We start from the raw sequence: 9,204 nt of genomic DNA on the forward strand, positions 1-9,204 counted from the left end.
TAATAAGTGAATGAAATTGAAATCACACAGCACTATGAGCAATGAGGGGTGATCAGCCCACATCAAAGCTCCGAACCATATAACAAGTGATTCATTATTATTGAGGATCCTCGGTACACACTGGCCATATAAATCCATCAGGCTCCCCGCTACTGAGGTTTTAAAACTATAACAGTGAATAGCGCCTCAGTCTCATCAAATCATTTAATTCCTTTTTTAATAACTCATTTCAAATTAAAAGGGTTTTTGATCAAGGACAATATAACAAGGGTTGGTATACACAAAGTTGAAATGAGAGGGTGATATTAGTGTTTGGGTTTCCAAAGGAAATGAATCTAATGTATGAGGGTTTTAGGTTTCACTGGATATATATTAAGGAACTATTTGTAGGGTTCACAGGGATACGAGGTAATATGTTATGAAAAGGGGGTCAATTCAAGTATGGAAGCGATTAACTAAGTTCAAGATCCAATCATTGAGTGATGTCAAGGACTAATCAATATTATTAAACGATAGTCAAGCATTCACAGGGTATTGAATCACAAGAAATGGAATTATAAAGATAAGTTGAGAGTTCACTTTCCTGAACTACGTTTACTGAGTACTTGAATGGAATCGTCTATGGGCTCCTTTCCTGGCCTCCTACTTGAACCTACAATAATGGTACTCTTATCAATAACACTTGCTAACTACCCCTCCGCGTATAATTATATATGCAAATATATATATATATATATAAACACATGTATATATACAGGCTTATTTATATACAAGTAGCATATGCATCAAAGAAATTACATAACACATAATCATGGCAAGATAACATTTAGTTAATAGTACATACTTATACTCTATACACTATTTCAGATTCTTATGCACATGACTAAGTAACACACAAAAATTATGATTAATACTATTAATCTTCTTTTACAGACCTCAACTTATCCCAAAAATAGTAAGACACACTTAGGCGTCACTCACAATGACTCACAAAACTAATGCATACTCTAAACTCTTCTCGGATGCATGCCTTGGCACCACTTGTGTTCCTCGGCACAAATATATATTTCTACCTTGGGCCTTCACTTAATTATGATTTCTACAGACTCTTATGACATAATGCAACTCCCAAACTTGATTTGACATCAAGGCCTCACTCATAAAGCACTTAAACACAATGCACTCCTCATAGGCTTCATAATGCAACTCTTATGGTGACTCTCGGGTGTTTTGGTGGAAATGGGCTATCTTCACCTTGGGCCTTTACTCAAAACCAACTCTCTGAGGTTCCTAAGACTCTAAACTAACTCTTAAAGTTTGAATGACTCAAAAACCTCACTCAGGCCTCCCTAGGCCTTAAGTAGAAGTTGACACAAATCTGCATCCCTACTTACCAATCTTTCTTGTTTTTACCAACTTAAAACTCACTTAAATTGTTCAATTATTGATTTTAATTACTTTTTAAGCTTCCTAAGACTTCATTATACTATTATAAACCAAGTTCCAATGAATTTATATCCTAAAACATGGTTATAATGGGTCAAATATGGACTTGTACCAAATCTGCCCTGTTCTAAGTTCCTCTCGGTTTTGTGCTTGTGCACCTAACCAAATACATGATTTTATCCAATCTAAAGCTTCTGGACTCAAGTAAATACCAAGTCCTAACTCTACTGAACTTGGGTCTAACAAGGCCTCGCCAATGCATACCTAAAATAACCTAAACTTCTAGTGCTAAATTATGTCCAAATAGGACAAATGCATCTCTTCCACCTTAACTCCCTTCTTAACCACCAAAACCAAAGAACAAACCAACAATCAAGCCTAATATCATGCTAAAACCTACTGACCTATAGTGCACAAGGTTGATTTTCATTTTATTTACCATTATTACCAATTATCAAGGGGTCAAGAGAGGCAACTAGCTAGACAACTTCATATCTCTAAGTTCTAAGCATAATTCGAATTATACACTTAGGTTAAGCACTTGATACCTACTGATTTTAATCTCTTTTAATCATGACATATTTAAACTATCAATTTAACACATAATTCGTGGCATGCACCTCATAAAAATCAAGTATCAAAGCTCATAGCAAGCAAGTATGGTTTCCTAGTCTAAAATCACTTGTAAATCAACATGCAAGGGTTAATTTCATCATGCAAGGGCTAGAACTAACATGCAAGCCTTAAAACTTAATATACTTAAAAAAACATATCATTCAAGAGTTTAAACATTATAATTCATCATTTTTAGAAGCAAAAATGTTTTATAAGCAACATGCAAAGTCATTTTCATAGAAATTTCTAAAGAACAATCCATATACATTCGGCTATTTTAATAAATTATTGCCAAATGCTATGAACAAGATTATGACTTAGAAAGTTGAAGTAAAAATACTTCTCCAAGACCATATCAAGTCCATATATTTAAGCCCTTATGATTTTAGTCCTTAAATTCATGAGAATTCAAGGCCTAAATCTTGGCTATAAGAACACATCAACACATTATAAAATATACCTTTTATTAGCCAAATTTTCCAAGTATAAATGTGGGAATATGAGTGAATTAGCTCCTTGATCAAAGTATTTGAGAAAAAAAAAAAAAAGAAGAGGGGGAGGGGTGGCTTCGGCCGAATGGAGAGAAAGCAGAGGGGAGAGAGTGAAGTGTGTGTGCAAAATGAGAGAGTAAGCTTGTGTTTTTGGTTTTTGATTTGTTAAAGTGGTAGTGGAATTGACAAATGACCTCTATGCCCTTCCTACAAGCTTAAGTCATTTTGCATGCAAGGGTAGATGAGTACTTTGCTTCGTTAAAGTGAGTTAGTGGGGTTGGAAATGACGATCCTATCCTTGGTCTCTATTATAAGGGATTTTGCATGCAAGGGTACATTAGTAATCTAGTAATCATTTTTCTAGAATTAAAATATTCTTAAAAATAATGAATTTTAATAAATAAAGTACAATTCCATAAATCACAAAAATTATACCATAAATTACTTTAAGATTTTAGAAGTTTTATAAGAGTATTTTCAAGAAATTTGAATAAAAAGAATTTTTAAAAGAATTTTCTTTATAATAATACTTCTATAACAAGCCACATAAAAATACAATTTAATTATATTTTAATGAAAATAAAGTTTTAAAATATAATCTAGCATTATACAAATTTATCTAATTATCTAAGCACATAATTTCCATATCTAAATATTTGTACGAAGATTCAAATCGTCACGAAAGAAAAATATATTCATATTTACTTAATTCACATAATCACTGGAAAGCAATATTTAGAAACTTATGTACTCACAATAATGCACAGTAATGCCACATCATAGATTTTATAATATCATAATATTTATAGACGTTACATAATCCCTTTAACCAAATATTATAGATTAAACTAGAGGCATGTAATGTGTCATCCTCATCATATCAAATCAACATTTCAGCGTGACCACACATTTCATAGTCTAGCTCACACAAGAGGCCAATAATATCACTCCTAAAATAGGAGGGTTAAATCCCATCTTGATCATTCATATCTCTCATACGAATCATAATATACCCAATGTACACTTTTATCATTACCCGGTCAAGGATAACTTTTAATAAAATCATTGTATATTAATTCTCGTATAGAAATATAATGACTTCAGGTCTAAGGACCATTACATCATTATCGCTGTGAGAATTACTTATGACACAACAGACATGTAGAATCTCACATTGGATCTGTCCAGCACCATGTACATATACATCTGCCTGTGTTTTTTACTTTAGTATCATCATACCTATGATCAATGAGATGTGATCATCAGTCAAGAGACACACCAGTCTTAATACATTATCATTGTCCATTAATAATAATACTCGACTAGGGACCTTTAGGAATATTGATACTATTCTCATAATCTCATTTCTAAGTCACGTACTTAGAGATATAGAATTGCATATCATATTCCAAGGACATTTATTAATCTAACATTTATATCACAGTAAATTAAGAATTAATAAATTTTAAAGGGAATAATCGATAGAACATAAACATTTATAATCCTAATATCTTAAACTAAAACATCATATTGTTGTCTCTAGGGCACAAACACTAACAATATATACATATATATGTTTTGTTCTCGTGTGATAAACCTCTATAGTTCAGAGGTAGACTCTAAGCCAGATGTTTTGTGGCAATATTTTTTTATATAATTCTCTTCAATTCTTTCTTCTCTCTTCTTTTCATTTTCGTGTAAACTGAGAAGAACAACCCTTCCAGAAGGGGAGGTATTGCCGAATGACTATCTATCTGTGTGATTGAAGCCTAGTAGGATACCACATGTTGTTTAATTTCTTATCAAGTACTAAAGGCTTGCCACCTTTGGTACTAACTATGCAATAGAACAAGTGTTCATGATCATAGTGATCTCTCAATAAATTCTTTAACTTCTATATGATTGATCAAACTTTGGAAGATGGAAGCAGCTAGAGATGAAGTGGTATCAGTACGGTGGTATTCCGAATCTAACGCATTCATGATACTAAGGTTAAAAGGGTTATTAAAAGGTTATAGAACGCTAACGAGCAATAGTGTAACCAGTATAATATTAGGTACGGAAGATAGTAACGATTACGAACTAGAAAAGTGTGGGTATTGAGAAGTAAAATCTATAACGCTAGAAGCTATGATGAGAGTCTGTGCAATAGACTTGAAAGAATTTGGAATGACCACTTAACTCGGATTAAGTTTTCTTATGACAATAGATCGTATGTCAGTATCAAGAAGTCGCCTTATGAGATCCTTGAGGGAAGACAATGTCGATCTCCCTTATATTAGGATGAAGTTGTAGAGCGCAAGATGCTCGGACCAGCAGTGGTCCAATGGACCAAGGATATAAAAGATCTAATCAGAGGATGGCCGGTAGTAGCCCAAGATGGACATAAGAAGTATGTTGATTTGACACGAAAGGACAAAGAGTATGAAGTAGGGGACCTAGTGCTGGTATAGGTATTCCTTTGGAAATGATGGATGAGGTTTGGAAAGAAAGGAAAGCTAAGCCCACGATTTGTTGGACCCTTGGATATATTAAGACATATTGGGAAGTTATCAAATGAACTAGCCTTACTCCTGAACCTGCAACAAGTTCGCAATGAGTTCCAAGTATCAATGTTAAGGAAATATGATCCAGAATCGAGACACATATAGGATACGAACCAAAAAGGAACAAGTGCTTAGGAACATGGTTATCAAACTAGTCGGAGTTTGTAATAGAATCACAATGTGGAAAAATTGACTTGCTTAGAAAGTGCAATGCTAGAAAAGTATCCCCAACTGTATTATATCTGATTCCGGGACAGAATCCTTTTAAGGAGGGGAGACTGTAATAACCCCAAAAAATTTGGACTTTTTGTAATCCTTATGAATAGTGAATTTGTTGATTATGCTGATTAAGGAAATTTTTCATGCCACACTATGTAGGGGTTCCTTTATCGATTTTCTGAGATCTTATTAGTACTCCAAAGAATATATGAGTGTATGTAAAAATCATCAGAATCCAAATTCGAACACTTTGATTTTTTCCGAAAATCCAGTAGATACCGAAAGAATTGATTATAAGGTAACATGATTAGAAGGATTTATATTCAAGGATTATAAGAGAGGATCATAAAAGGAATATAAAATATTGAGAAAGGTTTAGGGGAACCGAAGTAATAAGATTCCGGATATGATCCCTCAAACGACAAACGAGAACGAAGGTTAAGCGAACCATATAACAGATAAGCGGTCATTATCCAAGTAATTAAGGTTTAATCAAAGAGGTTAGTGGATGTTGATATCATTACACCACAAGGAGAAGACATGTATTAAAAGATGACATAATCATGATGGCATAAGCATGACAAGTAGATATGTTTAGTTGGTTGATTATTAGCCAAGTATTATTTACCATCATAAATTCTAAAAGTAACAAAGCTAAAAGGAAAGCAACCAACAATTCATAACACAAAAAAATCAAAGTTGACTTCTTGATTCCAAGAGCAAAAGCTCTCGGGTTTTCTCATTTCAAGCAAGAAAGAAATTCAAAACTCAAGATCCAAGCCTTGTTATTTTGTAAGGTAATTATCCTAGGTCCTTTGTACTTAGTTATGACTATCCTAGAAATCTAAGACACAATTTCCTTCACAATCTTTTTCAATAAAACATTGAAGAAGAGAGTGAATAGTGTTTTCAAGTGTTATAATTGTTTGATCTTATGTTTTTTGTTAGATCTAGCTTTTGTAAGGACTTTCAAGGGCTATTTCAAGCTTCTTAGTTACTTCTACTCACCAAGGAAGGTAAACCCTCATACCTAGCGTTACTTTTGAGCATTTAGGAGTTATTATGCTTAATATAGTATATGAGAAGCATGATCCTTGTTTGTTAGAAGTTTGGTTGGATTTGTGGTGATTTTGGTTATGGACTGATGTGGTATGGTTTAGGTGAAGTTTTGTATTATTAATGGTTATGAGGTAGTTGGTGGTTAACTAGAGTGGTATAAACATTGGTAATCGCGTAAACATAGCCATCGTAATGCCCATTTTCATTCAACTGCTTGTACTTAGTGTTAGGGACAGAAAGCTCACTGACCAATCTATAACTTTGCCATGCTTAACTACATCGTGTCGTAAGCTTCATTTTGGTATGTGGTTCGCTTAGATCCTATGTACGGTTTAGGAGAAAATACCATTTTAAGTAACGGCGTTCCGAGAGAGAACCATTACCCCTCGCTTAAATTTGAAACCTTGATTAAGGTCCTTAAGGGACTAATTGGAGTACAAAACAATTACGTAAGATTAGCAGGTCAGTTGGTAGAGTATTCATGAAAGAATCGCCTTAAAATTCGTAACGGTTAATTTATTAAAATTAGTAGAGCCGAGGGTACGCGAGCAATTAACGCAAATCGTTAAGCGTATAAGCGACCATAAGCGACCGTTAGGGTATGAGTGAGTTTTGACTAGTTTCTTAAGCGACCTTGGTCTAGTTCTGTCTTATGTTGTTGTTTATAGGTTATCGGATCCACTCTAAGCTTAAGTCTACCCCGGAACGCTCAGGCAAGTTTTCTACTCGTTATACTGCTGTTGTGATGTAAATATATCTATGCATTATCTTGTGATAAGTGCATGATTGTTATTAGCAAATCTTGTGATATATTGGAGCATGTCAATATGATATATATATATATGCATGCATGTTTCGCAATCTTGATGTCTCATTGTTGATTTAATTGATTATAAACTGCATAATACCTATGCTAGAGATAAGCAGTACTTGCGTATACCCTTAGTATAGGGGACCCAGAGGTGAACATTTTTCTAAACCGGGAGGCGATGTTCCAGAGTATATTATATGTATATATATAAATAGTTTTCAAAACTATTAATTGAATAATGTTTATTCGATAGTTTTATATTATAAGTGAATATTATTTTTTGAATTTTCATTTAAGACTCCTATTACGGTCAAAGGCTAGTTTAATTATTTGAATAGAGTTTCAACTTATGAAACTTATTTTATTTCTATTAATAAATGAATATTAGTCTAAATATTCATTCGAGGACTTATGACTCCGCTTATTTTATTTAATGAATATTAGTCTAAATATTCATTCGAGGACTTATAACTCCGCTTATTTTATTTAATAAATATTAGTTTGTGTTGACGGAGGAATCTGGTAACAACAAAGATTGAGATTTCTCGCCGGAATTAAGATCTATGACAGTGGTTCTTCGCCGGAAAATCAAGCGGTGTGTGGTGGTTTGTGGTTGTTTTAGGCTGAGATTGATCAGAGTAAGTGGTGACTCTCTTATCAGCTCTCAACTTCTTACCCTCTCAATATGCCTACGTACCCTTTATATAGGGATCAAGCCTGACGTAGTTCTTGTGGAACAAGAAATCTAATGGGCTTAGACTTCTTATTCCTAGGCCCGTAGAAGCCCATCCAAAGTCCGTCTTCTGCTAGCTTTAGGAATGTCCAACTATGAGGCCCAACCGCGAAGGCCCAAGGCTCGTCCGTAATCACGGGACTTCACGGATAGTACATCTCCCTGCGAAAGGATAACACTCTGATACAGCTATTTCCCTTGATTTACGGATACAGGTATAGCCACGGTTCACCCCAAGTGTCGGACACAACCCTGTCCCCCGAATGAGGATAACCCACCAGATAACAAGACAGGTGATCCCAAGCTCTTGGGTGCAAAGTGCAGGATGACTCCAAAGTTCTCCAACGAGGACACCCGTTTAATACAAGAACAGAGTTCCCAAAGCACACACCAATGTTAACCCCGCATCCCCAATGAGGATGCCCGTTGAATACAGGAGGAGGCCTTCAATCATCAGGCATACCCTTGAAGGCCCTCAAGCTTTTCACGGACATCCCCCTCCTTGACCGTCTCAAGGAGGGAATTCTTCAAAGAGTACCTGCAATAAATACATTAGTAAAAATAATCTCCACTGCTCCTCTCCATGCAAGCTTTATCCTAAAGTCACCATTGAGAATACATAGACCAGGCACAGGACCCTGGGTGCGTCCTCACCTTCATGAAACCTGCATAGCCTCCTCAAAAAACCCTGGTGCACAGCATTCCACTTCACAGGGCGCGTCCTAGGAAAGACAGGCGTGTCCTCCAGCTGTTATTGCCACAAGACCACAATTATCAAGTACTTTCACCAAGACTAAAGCGTCCACCATGATTGGGCGCGTCCTTCCCTAATCATGCGCTCCCAAGCTTCACCATTACTAGACCACTAAACATCTCCTCAAAGGTAGGCGCGTCTAACATTCTTGGATGCGTCCTAACTATAACGACTCGTACATTTCTGTAATATTTAACTGTGTAATTATTAAATAATTAAATAAATAAATTATGTGTATGGGTTCTGTCAGTTGAATATTATTTTTGTTAATATTTTATTAATTATGTGTGATTATTGGTGTTCCAGGATCGTTTGTGTAATTAGTTGTGGCGTTGTGTTATTTTTTTTATGGTTAAAGGTGATTTTATTCAAGATTTATTTTCATAAATGTTTGGATTGTCTCTAAAATTATTTTATCACTTTACAATTTTATTTATTATTTTTAGGAATTTATAAAATTTAGAAATCAATATTTTACTGTTTATTTATCTTTAAATGATTTTCTGATTTCATTTAATAGTAAAATCAGT

The sequence above is a fragment of the Apium graveolens genome, chromosome 1 (assembly GCF_009905375.1).
Source record: "Apium graveolens cultivar Ventura chromosome 1, ASM990537v1, whole genome shotgun sequence".
Classification (NCBI taxonomy): Eukaryota; Viridiplantae; Streptophyta; class Magnoliopsida; order Apiales; family Apiaceae; genus Apium; species Apium graveolens.